General features: G+C 39.0%; 1 protein-coding gene and 1 long non-coding RNA gene across 3 annotated transcripts in view; one reads left to right on the top strand and one right to left on the bottom strand.

Annotated features, from left to right (window-relative positions):
- ULK4 (unc-51 like kinase 4) overlaps nt 1-16155 on the bottom strand; it is a 545664-nt gene that overhangs the window by 340279 nt on the left and 189230 nt on the right. The gene's annotated exons all lie outside the window — the stretch shown is intronic.
- Nucleotides 5332-16155, top strand: part of LOC309637811 — a 203931-nt gene continuing 193107 nt past the window's right edge. The window contains exon 1 of the long non-coding RNA XR_014250828.1: nt 5332-15202. This is a non-coding gene — a long non-coding RNA (uncharacterized lncRNA). The remainder of the gene's footprint in view (nt 15203-16155) is intronic.

Here is a 16155-nt window from a genome sequence, read left to right as displayed (position 1 = left end):
AACCAGACAAAGCTGTCACAAAGAAAGAAAACTACAGGCCAATATCACTGATGAACATAGATGCAAAAATCCTCAACAAAATACTAGCAAACAGAATCCAACAGCACATTAAAAGGATCATACACCATGATCAAGTGGGGTTTATCCCAGGAATGCAAGGATTCTTCAATATACGCAAATCAATCAATGTGATACATCATATTAACAAACTGAAGGAGAAAAACCATATGATCATCTCAATAGATGCAGAGAAAGCTTTCGACAAAATTCAACACCCATTTATGATAAAAGCCCTGCAGAAAGTAGGCATAGAGGGAACTTTCCTCAACATACTAAAGGCCATATATGACAAACCCACAGCCAACATTGTCCTCAATGGTGAAAAACTGAAACCATTTCCACTAAGATCAGGAACAAGACAAGGTTGCCCACTCTCATCACTATTATTCAACATAGTTTTGGAAGTGTTAGCCACAGCAATCAGAGAAGACAAAGAAATAAAAGGAATCCAAATCGGAAAAGAAGAAGTAAAGCTGTCACTATTTGCAGATGACATGATACTATACATAGAGAATGCTAAAGATGCTACCAGAAAACTCCTAGAGCTAATCAATGAATTTGGTAAAGTAGCAGGATACAAAATTAATGCACAGAAATCTCTTGCATTTCTATACACTAATGACGAAAAATCTGAAAGTGAAATTAAGAAAACACTCCCATTTACCATTGCAACAAAAAGAATAAAATATCTAGGAATAAACCTACCTAAGGAGACAAAAGACCTGTATGCAGAAAATTATAAGACACTGATGAAAGAAATTAAAGATGATACAAATAGATGGAGAGATATACCATGTTCCTGGATTGGAAGAATCAACATTGTGAAAATGACTCTACTACCCAAAGCAATCTACAGATTCAATGCAATCCCTATCAAACTACCACTGGCATTTTTCACAGAACTAGAACAAAAAATTTCACAATTTGTATGGAAACACAAAAGACCCCGAATAGCCAAAGCAATCTTGAGAACTAAAAATGGAGCTGGGGGAATCAGGCTCCCTGACTTCAGACTATATTACAAAGCTTCAGTAATCAAGACAGTTTGGTACTGGCACAAAAACAGAAATATAGATCAATGGAACAGGAGAGAAAGCCCAGAGATAAACCCACACACATATGGGCACCTTATTTTTGATAAAGGAGGCAAGCATATACAGTGGAGAAAAGACAGCCTCTTCAATAAGTGGTGCTGGGAAAATTGGACAGGTACATGTAAAAGTATGAAAATAGAACACTCCCTGACACCATGCACAAAAATAAACTCAAAATGGATTAAAGACCTAAGTGTAAGGGCAGACACTATCAAACTCTTAGAGGAAAACATAGGCAGAACACTCTATGACATAAATCACAGCAAGATTCTTTTTGACCCAGCTCCCAGAGAAATGGAAATAAGAACACAAATAAACAAATGGGACCTAATGAAACTTAAAAGCTTTTGCACAGCAAAGGAAACCATAAACAAGACCAAAAGACAACCATTAGAATGGGAGAAAATATTTGCAAATGAAGCAACTGACAAAGGATTAATCTCCAAGATTTACAAGCAGCTCATGCAGCTCAATAACAAAAAAACGAACAACCCAATCCAAAAATGGGCGGAAGACCTAAATAGACATTTCTCCAAAGAAGATATACAGATGGCCTACAGACACATGAAAGAATGCTCAACATCATTAATCATTAGAGAAATGCAAATCAAAACTACAATGAGATATCATCTCACACCGGTCAGAATGGCCATCATCAAAAAATCTAGAAACAATAAATGCTGGAGAGGGTGTGGAGGAAAGGGAACACTCTTGCACTGTTGGTGGGAATGTAAATTGATACAGCCACTATGGAGAACAGTATGGAGGTTCCTTAAAAAACTACAAATAGAACTACCATACGACCCAGCAATCCCACTACTGGGCATATACCCTGAGAAAACCATAGGTCAAAAAGAGTCATGTACCAAAATGTTCATTGCAGCTCTATTTACAATAGCCAGGACATGGAAGCAATCTAAATGTCCATCGACAGATGAATGGATAAAGAAGATGTGGCACATATATACAATGGAATATTACTCAGCCATAAAAAGAAATGAAATGGAGGTATTTGTAATGAGGTGGATGGAGTTAGAGTCTGTCATACAGAGTGAAGTAAGTCAGAAAGAGAAAAACAAATACAGTATGCTAACACATATATACGGAATCTAAGGGGAAAAAAAAAAAAAAAAAAGGCCATGAAGAACCTAGTGGCAAGACGGGAATAAAGACACAGACCTACTAGAGAATGGACTTGAGGATATGGGGAGGGGGTGGGGTGAGATGTGACAGGGTAAGAGAGTGTCATGGACATATATACACTACCAAATGTAAAATAGATAACTAGTGGGAAGCAGCCGCATAGCACAGGGAGATCAGCTCGGTGCTTTGTGACCACCTAGAGGGATGGGATGGGGAGGGTGGGAGGGAGGGAGATGCAAGAGGGAAGAGAAATGGGAACATATTGTATATGTATAACTGATTCACTTTGTTATAAAGCAGAAGCTAACACACCATTGTAAGGCAATTATACTTCAATAAAGATGTTAAAAAAAAAAAAATTAAATACAAAGAAAACATATTAAAAGCAGCAAGGGAAAAACAACAAATAACACACAAGGGAATCCCCATAAGGTTAACAGCTGATCTTTCAGCAGAAACTCTGCAAGCCAGAAGGGAGTGGCAGAACATATTTAAAGTGATGAAGGAGAAAAACCTACAACCAAGATTACTCTACCCAGCAAGGATCTCATTCAGATTTGATGGAGAAATTAAAACCTTTACAGACAAGCAAAAGCTGAGAGAGTTCAGCACCACCAAACCAGCTTTACAACAAATGCTAAAGGAACTTCTCTAGGCAAGAAACACAAGAGAAGGAAAACACCTACAATAACAAACCCAAAACAGTTAAGAAAATGGGAATAGGAACATACATATCGATAATTACCTTAAATGTAAATGGATTAAATGCTCCCACCAAAAGACACAGGCTGGCTGAATGGATACAAAAACAAGACCCATATATATGCTGTCTACAAGAGACCACTTCAGACCTAGAGACACATACAGACTGAAAGTGAGGGGATGGAAAAAGATATTCCATGCAAATGGAAATCAAAAGAAAGCTGGAGTAGCAATTCTCATATCAGACAAAATAGACTTTAAAATAAAGACTATTACAAGAGACAAAGAAGGACACTATATACTGATCAAGGGATTGATCCAAGAGGAAGGTATAACAATTGTAAATATTTATGCACCCAACATAGGAGCACCTCAATACATAAGGCAAATACTAACAGCCATAAAAGGGGAAATCGACAGCAACACAATCATAGTAGGGGACTTTAACACCCCACTTTCACCAATGGACAGATCATCTAAAATGAAAATAAATAAGGAAACACAAGCTTTAAATGATACATTAGACAAGATGGACTTAATTGATATTTATAGGACATTCCACCCCAAAACAACAGAATACACATTTTTCTCAAGTGCTCATGGAACATTCTCCAGGATAGATCATATCTTGGGTCACAAATCAAGCCTTGGTAAATTTAAGAAAATTGAAATCGTATCAAGTATCTTTTCCGACCACAACGCTATGAGACTAGATATCAATTACAGGAAAAGATCTGTAAAAAATACAAACACATGGAGGCTACACAATACACTACTTAATAACAAAGTGATCACTGAAGAAATCAAAGGGGAAATCAAAAAATACCTAGAAACAAATGACAATGGAGACACGACGACGCAAAACCTATGGGATGCAGCAAAAGCAGTGCTAAGAGGGAAGTTTATAGCAATACAAGCCTACCTCAAGAAACAGGAAACATCTTGAACAAACAACCTAACCTTGTACCTAAAGCAATTAGAGAAAGAAGAACAAAAAAGCCCCAAAGCTAGCAGAAGGAAAGAAATCATAAAGATCAGATCAGAAATAAATGAAAAAGAAATGAAGGAAACAATAGCAAAAATCAATGAAACTAAAAGCTGGTTCTTTGAGAAGATAAACAAAATTGATAAACCATTAGCCAGACTCATCAAGAGAAAAAGGGAGAAGACTCAAATCAATAGAATTAGAAATGAAAAAGGAGAAGTAACCACTGACACTGCAGAAATACAAACGATCATGAGAGATTACTACAAGCAACTCTATGCCAATAAAATGGACAACCTGGAAGAAATGGACAGATTCTTAGAAATGCACAACCTGCCGAGACTGAACCAGGAAGAAATAGAAAATTTGAACAGACCAATCACAAGCACTGAAATTGAAACTGTGATTAAAAACCTTCCAACAAACAAAAGCCCAGGACCAGATGGCTTCACAGGCGAATTCTATCAAACATTTAGAGAAGAGCTAACACCTATCCTTCTCAAACTCTTCCAAAATATTGCAGAGGGAGGAACACTCCCCAACTCATTCTACGAGGCCACCATCACCCTGATACCAAAACCAGACAAAGCTGTCACAAAGAAAGAAAACTACAGGCCAGTATCACTGATGAACGTAGATGCAAAAATCCTCAACAAAATACTAGCAAACAGAATCCAACAGCACATTAAAAGGATTATACACCACGATCAAGTGGGGTTTATTCCAGGAATGCAAGGATTCTTCAATATACGCAAATCAATCATCGTGATACATCATATTAACAAAGTGAAGGAGAAAAACCATATGATCATCTCAATAGATGCAGAGAAAGCTTTCGACAAAATTCAACACCCACTTATGATAAAAGCCCTGCGGAAAACAGGCATAGAGGGAACTTTCCTCAACATAATAAAGGCCATGTATGACAAACCCACAGCCAACATTGTCCTCAATGGTGAAAAACTGAAACCATTTCCACTAAGATCAGAAACAAGACAAGGTTGCCCACTCTCACCACTATTATTCAACATAGTTTTGGAAGTGTTAGCCACAGCAATCAGAGAAGAAAAAGAAATAAAAGGAATCCAAATCAGAAAAGAAGAAGTAAAGCTGTCACTGTTTGCAGATGACATGATACTATACATAGAGAATCCTAAAGATGCTACCAGAAACTACTAGAGCTAACCAATGAATTTGGTAAAGTAGTAGGATACAAAATCAATGCACAGAAATCTCTTGCATTCCTATACACTAATGATGAAGAATCTGACAGAGAAATTAAGGAAACACTCCCATTTACCACTGCAACAAAAAGAATAAAATACCTAGGAATAAACCTACCTAAGGAGACAAAAGACCTGTATGCAGAAAACTATAAGACACTGATGAAAGAAATTAAAGATGATACAAATAGATGGAGAGATATACCATGTTCTTGGATTGGAAGAATCAACATTGTGAAAATGACTCTACTACCCAAAGCAATCTACAGATTCAATGCAATCCCTATCAAACTACCACTGGCATTTTTCACAGAACTAGAACAAAAAATTTCACAATTTGTATGGAAACACAAAAGACCCCAAATAGCTAAAGCAATCTTGAGAACGAAAAATGGAGCTGGAGGAATCAGGCTCCCTGACTTCAGACTATATTACAAAGCTACAGTAATCAAGACAGTTTGGTACTGGCACAAAAACAAAAATATAGATCAAGGGAACAGGAGAGAAAGCCCAGAGATAAACCCACGCACATATGGTCACCTTATCTTTGATAAAGGAGGCAAGCATATACAGTGGAGAAAAGACAGCCTCTTCAATAAGTGGTGCTGGGAAAATTGGACAGGTACATGTAAAAGTATGAAATTAGAACACTCCCTGACACCATACACAAAAATAAGCTCAAAATGGATTAAAGACCTAAGTGTAAGGCCAGACACTATCAAAGTCTTAGAGGGAAACATAGGCAGAACACTCTATGACATAAATCACAGCAAGATCCTTTTTGACCCAGCTCCTAGAGAAATGGAAATAAAAACACAAATAAACAAATGGGACCTAATGAAACTTAAAACCTTTTGCACAGCAAAGGAAACCATAAACAAGACCAAAAGACAACCCTCAGAATGGGAGAAAATATTTGCAAATGAAGCAACTGACAAAGGATTAATCTCCAAGATTTACAAGCAGCTCATGCAGCTCAATAACAAAAAAACAAACAACCCAATCCAAAAATGGGCAGAAGACTTAAATAGACATTTCTCCAAAGAAGATATACAGATGGCCAACAGACACATGAAAGAATGCTCAACATCATTAATCATTAGAGAAATGCAAATCAAAACTACAATGAGGTATCATCTCACACTGGTCAGAATGGCCATCATCAAAAAATCTAGAAACAATAAATGCTGGAGAGAGTGTGGAGAAAAGGGAACACTCTTGCACTGTTGGTGGGAATGTAAATTGATACAGCCACTATGGAGAACAGTATGGAGGTTCCTTAAAAAACTAAAAATAGAACTACCATACGACCCAGCAATCCCACTCCTGGGCATATACCCTGAGAAAACCATAATTCAAAAAGAGTCATGTACCAAAATGTTCATTGCAGCTCTATTTACAATAGCCAGGACATGGAAGCAACCTAAGTGTCCATCATCAGATGAATGGATAAAGAAGATGTGGCACATATATACAATGGAATATTACTCAGCCATAAAAAGAAATGAAATGGAGTTATTTGTAATGAGGTGGATGGAGTTAGAGTCTGTCATACAGAGTGAAGTAAGTCAGAAGGAGAAAAACAAATACAGTATGCTAACACACATATATGGAATCTAAGAAAAAAAAGGTCATGAAGAACCTAGTGGCAAGACAGGAATAAAGACACAGACCTACTAGAGAATGGACTTGAGGATATGGGGAGGGGGAGGGGTGAGATGTGACAGGGTGAGAGAGTGTCATGGACATATATACACTACCAAATGTAAAATAGATAGCAAGTGGGAAGCAGCCGCATAGCACAGGGAGATCAGCTCGGTGCGCTGTGACCACCTAGAGGGGTGGGATAGGGAGGGTGGGAGGGAGCGAGATGCAAGAGGGAAGAGATATGGGAACATATGTATATGTATAACTGATTCACTTTGTTATAAAGCAGAAACTAACACACCACTGTAAAGCAATTATACTTCAATAAAGATGTTTTAAAAAAAAAAAAGAAAAAGATACCATTTACAACAGTAATAAAATTCTAAGGTATCTACGACTTCATGACTTTCATAGAAAGATATATATATATATATATATATATATAAAAAATATGTACAAGTATGACAGCCATCGATGGACTTCTGAAAAAAAGCTTGAAGGCTGTCACAACCATGCTCACAACAAGAAAAAAGACAAACTGAAAATCAGCAACTCCTCTCAGACATACCAGAGACTTCAAGTCACAGGGCAAACTAGCTGTCCCCCAGAAGTGAAGAGACAGGCAAAGACAGAGAAGCATAGCTTAACAGGAGCAGAAACCACCAGTGGAGCCAGCAGCTGGGGCAAAAACGTAAAGGGTGACTGACTAATTGCTGGAGTCTGAGCGGAAAAGAGAAAACCTCCTTCAGGCCCTGTGTGCACCTGTGGGGGTGGGGGGGGTGAGGTGAGAAGCACGTGTGAGGTTCACAGCCCAGGCGCACAGGCTCAGAAGAGGAATGAGACCAAATCAGAGGGGCTATGGAACCCTCCTCCCCCCACCTCACCACAACATCAATAGGGCTCCTGTGTAATAACACAGGATTACAACAGAGAGCTGCTTTATTATAAAGACACAGGCTTTATTTCAGAAGGAGTTATTAGGGAAACCCAAAACAAAAGGAGAGACAAAATAAGGACATTATGGGGAATTTTAGCCTCTGAAACCCACAGCTACAGCAAACAGTAAACACAGGCTGGCTCTTAGCCAGATAAACAGAAAACTTCACACTAAGGGCTCACTGATCTCAGTTCATTTTACCTGATACATCATGCTGGAGTGAAATATCTGAAGTGCTGAGAGGGAAAAAAACACCAACCTAGAATTCTGACTGAAATTATCCCTCAAGAGTAAAAGGAAAAATAAAGACTTTCTCACACACACAACAATTGAAGAAATGTTTTGCCAGTAGACTTGCCTTGCAAGAAATGTTGTTTCTCAGAAAGAAGGAAAATGACATGGGTCAGACACTCAGATCTATATGCTAGAGAAAAAGATAAATGAAGGTAAAATATAGTAATTGATGAGAAGCCTCAGAGAGGTCAACTCTGTGCAAATTAATCTGTAATTCCAATAAAAATAAATATTCCAACGAGGTTTGCATGAACTCCTCATACTGATTCTATAATGTATTTGGAAAGGAGAGGGTCAGAAATAATGGAAAATTTTCCAAAAAGCATGAGGCATATTTGGCTCACCTTCTCAAGTTTCCAAGTTTACTGTGATGGAAATAAACATGATGGCACAAGCAAAGCGGTAGACAAAGAGATTCATGGAACAGAACAGAGAGCCTAGAAACAGATACATATGGGAACGCAGTAAGTAGAAGATGGAGTACTACCAACAGTGGAAAAACATATAGACTATTCACCGAAGGGATAGGTACAACTTAGTTGTCTATTTGGTAAAAAAATATCATAATGCTAAAAAAAAAAAATTACTGGAGGCTTAAAGATCTAACAGTTAAAACAAAAGCTCTTAAAGGAAAATATGAGAGAATAGCCTTTGTGTTATTAGAGTAGGAAAAGGCTTTTTAAATGATACCTAAAAAGTACAAACTAAAAGAAAATACTAACAGGGACTTCCCTGGTGGCGCAGTGGTTGGGAATCCACCTGCCAATGCAGGGGACACAGGTTCGAGCCCTGGTCCGGGAAGATCCCACATGCCGCTGAGCAACTAAGCCCGTGCGCCACAGCTACTGAGCCTGTGCTCTAGAGCCCGTGAGCCACAACTACTGAAGCCTGCTCGCCTAGAGCCCGTGCTCTGCAACAAGAGAAGCCACTGCAATGAGAAGCCCACGCACCGCAGTGAAGAGTAGCCCCCACTCACCACAACGAGAGAAAGCCCACGTGCAGTAACGAAGACCCAATGCAGCCAAAAATAAATAAATTTATTTTTTTTAAATGCTAATAAACTTGACATTAAAATGAAAAATACTTGTATAAGATGAGTCCTCATAAACAAAATGAGAAGAAAAGCCATTGGCTAGGAGAAAGTTCTGCAATCCCTATACCTGACAATGGATGAATATGCAGAATACATGAACAGGCCCCCCGAAGGAGAATACCTAAATAGCCAGTAACCATATCAAAACTACTCAACTCCACTAACAATCAGAGAAATGAAAGGTAGAACAAAACAGATACCAATTTACACAAATCCGGTTAGAAAATCACATAATACCAAGACTGGGGGAAATGGGTACTCACATACCACAAAAAAAAATCAGTAAATCAGTATTTAACTTGGAAGAACAATTTCACAATACCAACCAAAGCTGAAGATGAACACAGCATACAATTCAGCAATTCAGCTTCTATGTGACATATTTAAAAACACTCATTGCAGATCTGATTTCTGGAGTGAAAAGAGAGTGAATAAATCATTACATTTATATTTCATTATTTAATGAAAACATCAACTTGCAAAATGATACAGGCAGTATGACACTATGTATCCTGAAACAATACCTATAATCTTAAATACATACTAAATGTAAATTTCTGTATTAAAAATGTATTTCGTAAGTCTTAAAAGAAGAAATCTATTTAATTATAATATTATTTAATTTTTTAATTAACATAGTTTTCCTCTGAATAACTCAAGCCAATTATAATAGTATTCCAAGATGATACAAATTTAATCCTTCCAACTGAGAATGATCCTTGAGAAGAAGTAACAGGAGGGTGGTAATGGAAAAATAAAATGCTTTTTATAATACGTAAATGAAGACTACAAGAAAGTTTAGAACATTATTTGTCTATTCACCTTTAATTCATATTTTTGGTGAGCAATGACAGTTGACTACTTTATCAAATGAAAGCTACCCATTAAGACATGAACTGAAAAATGAAATTACACTGAAAATGTCTGCATGCTTAGCAAGTCAAACCAGGCAAAGGATATAAAAACTGAAGAACAATTTCATTAGTTTTATTTATACTCTATTCAATAGCTACATAGACTGAAATAATAAATGGTGTTCAGGAAAAGATTATTGTTTTTAAAATCCTAACAAGAAAAGGGAGACCACATATCTTTTGGCAACATGTTCACTTAAAGTTAAATATACAATGATTCCAGCAAAAAAGACAACATGAAAATAAAACATTTAAAATGTTAGTTACTTCGCAGATGAGAGCAAAGAAACATCTTTAGTTCCTGGAGTAGCGTTTAAGGCAGAAAATGTAAAGAAAATGTAACAGAGGAAGTTAAAGAAAATAAACCATTTCAATAAATTCCCATACAAATCAGAAGGGTATCTACTCTCAACAAAATGCAGGGGAAAAAAGTCTGTATAACTGACACATCCCAACATTTACAAACATTAATTGTGTGTGTATATAATACATACACATACACACACAAACATAAAATAGATGATTTAGATGAGCTCACAATATGTAGGTAAGGGGATTTTATCACCACCACTCTCAGAACTTAACAGCTACTAAGGGCCAGAAGGGAAAGGAGCCCATTTACAAATATGTATACACATATGTATAAAGTAACTAACATTATATAAATTGGGATGTGGAGATAAGCCAGCGTTTCCTGGAAGAGGCTGGGGTGTATTTTATTGTTGTTGCTGCCATTGCCTTTAAACTAAATAGCTGCCAGAAGTTAGATTTAAAGGCCTAGAGATCCATGCGACGACTTAGGCTTTTTTTTTTTTTTTTTTTGAGATATTTAGAGTAATTTACTCTGAATTTAATTTGAAAACATTCAGATGAGAATTAAAACAATCATCTACACATACAATTTTCAAGATTCCAGTCAGAGATGAGAAAGGAACTCTAAATTGAGAGATTTGTCTCAAGATGACAAATGAAGCAAAGTTCTAGCCTCAGCCTCCGGCCCCAGATCTCTGGAGGTCACACGTACTCGCTCACAGAAGGGGACTGCTGCAAAATAAAAGAGCAGCTCCAAGGGTACTCGAAGTGATCTGGGGGCACAGGGGAGAACAAACACAGGAAAAGGCTCTTGGAACCACAGTAACGATGGTTACTTGGGCCCAGGAGCAGGGCAAAATTTTTTTAAAAAATATTCTGACAACTATATTTCAGTATAAATGGTTTCCTATATAACCCTGTGCATTTTATTTAATATGCTTTATGCATTTAAAAACACCATTCTTAGAAGGAGTCCGCAAACCTCGGCAGACTGCCCAAGGCTTCCAGCATACAAAACACAGGAACAAATGAGTCCAATGCCAAGAACACCACTCGGCTGGGCTCAGTGGATTCTTGAACCCTTCCAAGGGTGGGCCACCTGTACAATATTTCTAGCTAATCCACATCTCTTGCAAAAAGGACTAATTTCACCAAAGGAAAAAATCTTTCTAACAAAAGTATCATCAAGATAAAGACACCTCACAAGTGTGAACTTCTGATCAGGCTCTTTCAAATGCTAACTAATCACCCCTGGAGGAGTTATTCCCGAAAGTGTACTTCACATATAAACCGACCTCTCCTAGGACAGAGATTAAAACAAACTCATGCAAACAGCCACACAGACACAGAAAACAAACGTAAGGTTACCAAAGGGGAAAGGGTGGGGAGGGATAAATTAGGAGTTTGGGATTAGCAGATACAAACTCCTATATATAAAACAGATAAACAACAAGGACCTACTATATAGCACAGGGAACTATATTCAATATCTTGTAATAAACTATAAAAGGATCTGAAAAAGTATATATGTGTATGTGTATATATATATCTGAATCACTTCCCCCTACACTAGAAACTAACACAAAATTGTAAATCAACTATACTTCAGTTAAAAAAAAAAAAAAAAACTAACTCATGCATATAATTTCACACCTCTTGTGAAAGGTTAAGTACTTTCAAGTAAATTACGCTAGGTTTCTCAAAATAATACTGGGAGAAACCATAAAATGCTTATGAAATCATTTCACACTCCTCTCCCTTTGTATACATGATTTATTTCTGCCTGTAACACCCACTCCTCCCACAGGAGCCCATCAGGAGTTGATTCCTACGTGCCTTTAAAATTTAGCTCAAGGATTGCCTCCTCTAAAAAACCATCTCCAGACCCTGTTAGACTGAGTAGGGCTCTCGGCATGCCCCATGCGTACCACCAACACAGCCCAATCAACTACGGCGGTCCAATCTTTGCTTTCCATATGGGTCCCTTCCTCTCAACCAACACTGAACCGATTCAGAGCAGGGCCTGATTCTAGCATCCTAGTGTATTCTCAGTGCTTCATTTAAACAGGTGGTTCGCAAAAGGCACTTATTATGAATATATGAGTAAACAAAATACTTAAGTGTTTTCTGTGTCTTTTTATATCACTGCTATACCTCTATTCATACTAATTTATCCTATTAATATGAATAGGATGTAAAAAAAAAAACTTTGAAACGTAAAAGATACTTGTCCTATAGAATGCTAATTTCTCAAAAAAAAAAAAAAAAACTCATTTGATTTTGTATCCTAGTTGTCAGCTGCCATCACCCCAAACTTTGAGCTTTAAAAGGAAAACCCTTAGCCCTGCACACTATAAGAAATCTAGTGTCCTCTCCAAGATTTATAGGAATGTGCAAGGGCTTATTTACTTTCCATGGTTCATTGCCAATGCTTGAGTTTTTACCCACTGACTCTAGTATTTTATCTGCTTTTCACCTTCTCCTAATGTTTGCTTCCGAGAGTCTGAATATACAAATGAACAGTGGTCAGACTATTTATGACAAAAGGACTCCAGCCACAACCTTTGCAGGAAACAGCATGGAAGCCACATTGTAACAGCTGCAGCCATAAGCTCAGAATGGTTAGGACTTGGTCGATAACTGCCAGCCTCACTCTTTTTTGTACTGTGTCCCCTTTGACTCAAGACCAACCAAAGAAACCTAAATATGCTCTCCTATCCAAACCACATAGGATGCTCTGTTTCTCATTAGCTTGACTCCAGTCCCCCCATGGCAATCAGGGCACACCTTAAGCCCTCCCTCGTTTTCACCCTAAAGTTTTTACACTCCCTGCGAGCCTTGGAGTCTCTGCCAAAGGCAAGTGATGGTGCTGACTCCCGTGCTCTAGAAGCTCTGAGTAACAGCCTCTGCTGGTTCTCATTGGGGTGGCCTTCATCAATGTCCACCTTTCTCACTGTACCATGCCAACATGGAGACGGAACACACAGTCCCCTCGTAAGGATTAAAAGTCTCGTAAGTTCTCAGTATGTAGCAGGCTTTACTGAGGGTGCGAAGTGAAGCAGATTTTATAACAGCAACACCAACAATTTAAAATTGAATATGAAACATCCTGCTTTTAGTCATCTTTTATCACCTGCAACTTTGACTTTTTCCCTAACCCTCTCCCTCCACAAGCTCTGGGCTCCTGCCCTGTCGCCAGCCTCTTCCAGGCCCCCTCTTGGCTCCTCCCTCCTTCCCTCTTATCTCACACACCACAAAATGCCTGTTCATTATTCATGCAAATTTTAGTTACCCTGCCACCCCCAGCCCCTTTGTTTGTCCAGGCTTCTAGGCCACTCCTAGATCCCTACCTACAAAAACACCATCCCGGCTTCCCTGGTGGCGCAGTGGTTGAGAATCTGCCTGCCAATGCAGGCGACACAGGTTTGAGCCCTGGTCTGGGAAGATCCCACATGCCACGGAGCAACTAGGCCCGTGAGCCACAATTACTGAGCCTGCGCGTCTGGAGCTTGTGCTCCGCAACAAGAGAGGCCACGACAGTGACAGGCCCGCGCACCGTGATGAAGAGTGGCCCCCGCTTGCCGCAGCTAGAGAAAGCCCTCGCACAGAAACGAAGACCCAACACAGCCAAAAATAAATATAAAAATAAATTAATTAATTAACTTTCAAAAAAACCACCATCCCACACAGATCCTGATGGTTATAAAAAGGCCAGGAAGATGTTTCATGGCGACAGCTTTTCTGTGTCTTCCACCAGACCGTATTTCCTGGAGAGGAGCGTCGACCTGCAAAGGAGGAGGTTTCCCTCCACATAATGAGACCCACGCATCCGTGCAGAGATGGAGGATTCTCTCTTCCAAACACACTTTTTAAATGTATTCATTTTTATTCTCTTCCTTTAACACCCACTGATTTTTATCTAAAATTGTAGCTATTGATAAGTTCCCTTAGGACTTGAGAAATTTTGCATCCTAAATCACACAGAAACAGGAGGAAGGGGGCAGGGCACAAATTTAAAAGAATGACAGAGCCATTGAGGATACAACAAAAACTGGTTAGAACCGACTAGGTCCAAGAGGGTGGAAGATTCGACTTCCGGTAGACCCTGAGCTTCGTTATGCACTCATTGTAATACATTAGCATACATTAAATGACACGCCCACAGGTGCCATGACAGTTCCGAGGCCACCCATAAAAAGCCCAAAAGTGGGCGGTAGCCCAATTCCTGGAAATCCCTGCCCCTCCCCCAAAATAGCTGGAATAATCCTCCTACTTATTAGCCTATGAAATTACTGTGCCCATAAAAACTAACCACCCTGTATTTTGGGGCTGCTCTCGCCTTTTGAGACTGACTGCTTTCTGTCTGTGGAGTGTGTATCTCTCAATAAATCTACTTCTTACCTATCACTTCACCTCTCACTGAATTCCTTCTGCACTGAGACATAAGGAACCTGAGCTTCAGGTGTGCGACTTCAATTAAAAGACAGTGGGTCCGAGTTCCAGTCTGAGTTTTGGCTGTGTTTGAAATTCACCTGAGGTCGTGCGGTTTCAATACCAATACAAAGAATGATTATCGATTAATCATGTTGCGGAATGTGTGATTCAAAAATATCACTTGGGGGCTTCCCTGGTGGCGCAGTGGTTGAGAGTCTGCCTGCCAATGCAGGGGACGCGGGTTCGAGCCCTGGTCTGGGAAGATCCCACATGCCGCGGAGCAACTAAGCCCGTGAGCCACAACTACTGAGCCTGCGCGTCTGGAGCTTGTGCTCCGCAACAAGAGAGGCCGCGATAGTGAGAGGTCCGTGCACCGCGATGAAGAGTGGCCCCTGCTCGCCGCAACTAGAGAGCCCTCGCACAGAAACAAAGACCCAACACAGCCAAAAATAAATAAATTAATAAATTAATTTAAAAAAATATATATCACTTGGGGAGTGAGGTCTGACCCATGATGAAGCTCAATGTGCATTTTGAGAAGTCACATGAAAATGGTATGCTTTTTTTTTTTTTGCGTGTATCTTTTTTTTTTTTTACATCTTTATTGGAGTATAATTGCTTTACAATGTTGTGTTAGTTTCTGCTGTATAACAAAGTGTATCAGCTATATGTATACATATATCCCCATTTCCCCTCCCTCTTGCGTCTCCCTCCCACCTTCCCTATCCCACCCCTCTAGGTGGTCACAAAGCACCGAGCTGATCTCCCTGTGCTATTTTACATTTGGTAGTGTATATATGTCCATGCCACTCTCTCACTTCGTCCCAGCTTACCCTTCACCACCACCCCCACTGTGTCCTCAAGGAAAACGGTATGCTTTAATGACAACCCAATGCCAAATGGCAATAAAATAGATAACAATGAAGAAGAAAAAAGGACAAAAACCTAAAAACTCTCTTTACCAAATCACTTCCAAGTCACAGTGAGGAATCTAGGATGACAAAAATCTGATACAGCTTATGACAGAGAAACTGTTCTAACCCTTCAAATTGGCATGGTTTGCTCATTGGTACTAGGTCTCCTTGTTAAAAAGAAGAGACTGGAACATCTGAGACAACAGACTGAGAGCCCTTTGGCTGCTGTGCAGTTAGATGATTTGTTCATCAGTGCCTTCCCCGTCTAGAATCTTCCACAGAACTTATAAACAACATGTACACCATTTAAATAAATACCACTGCAACTCTATGCAATGTCCCTGCATTAATGACTTTTCTTTATCATAAAATTCCACCATTCATTACTATTTTTGGTTGCAGA

This window comes from Balaenoptera physalus (genome assembly GCF_965194825.1).
Source record: "Balaenoptera physalus genome assembly, chromosome: 11".
NCBI lineage: Eukaryota > Metazoa > Chordata > Mammalia > Artiodactyla > Balaenopteridae > Balaenoptera > Balaenoptera physalus.
Note: the sequence above shows the minus strand (reverse complement) of the source record. Positions and strands in the feature narration are given on the sequence as shown.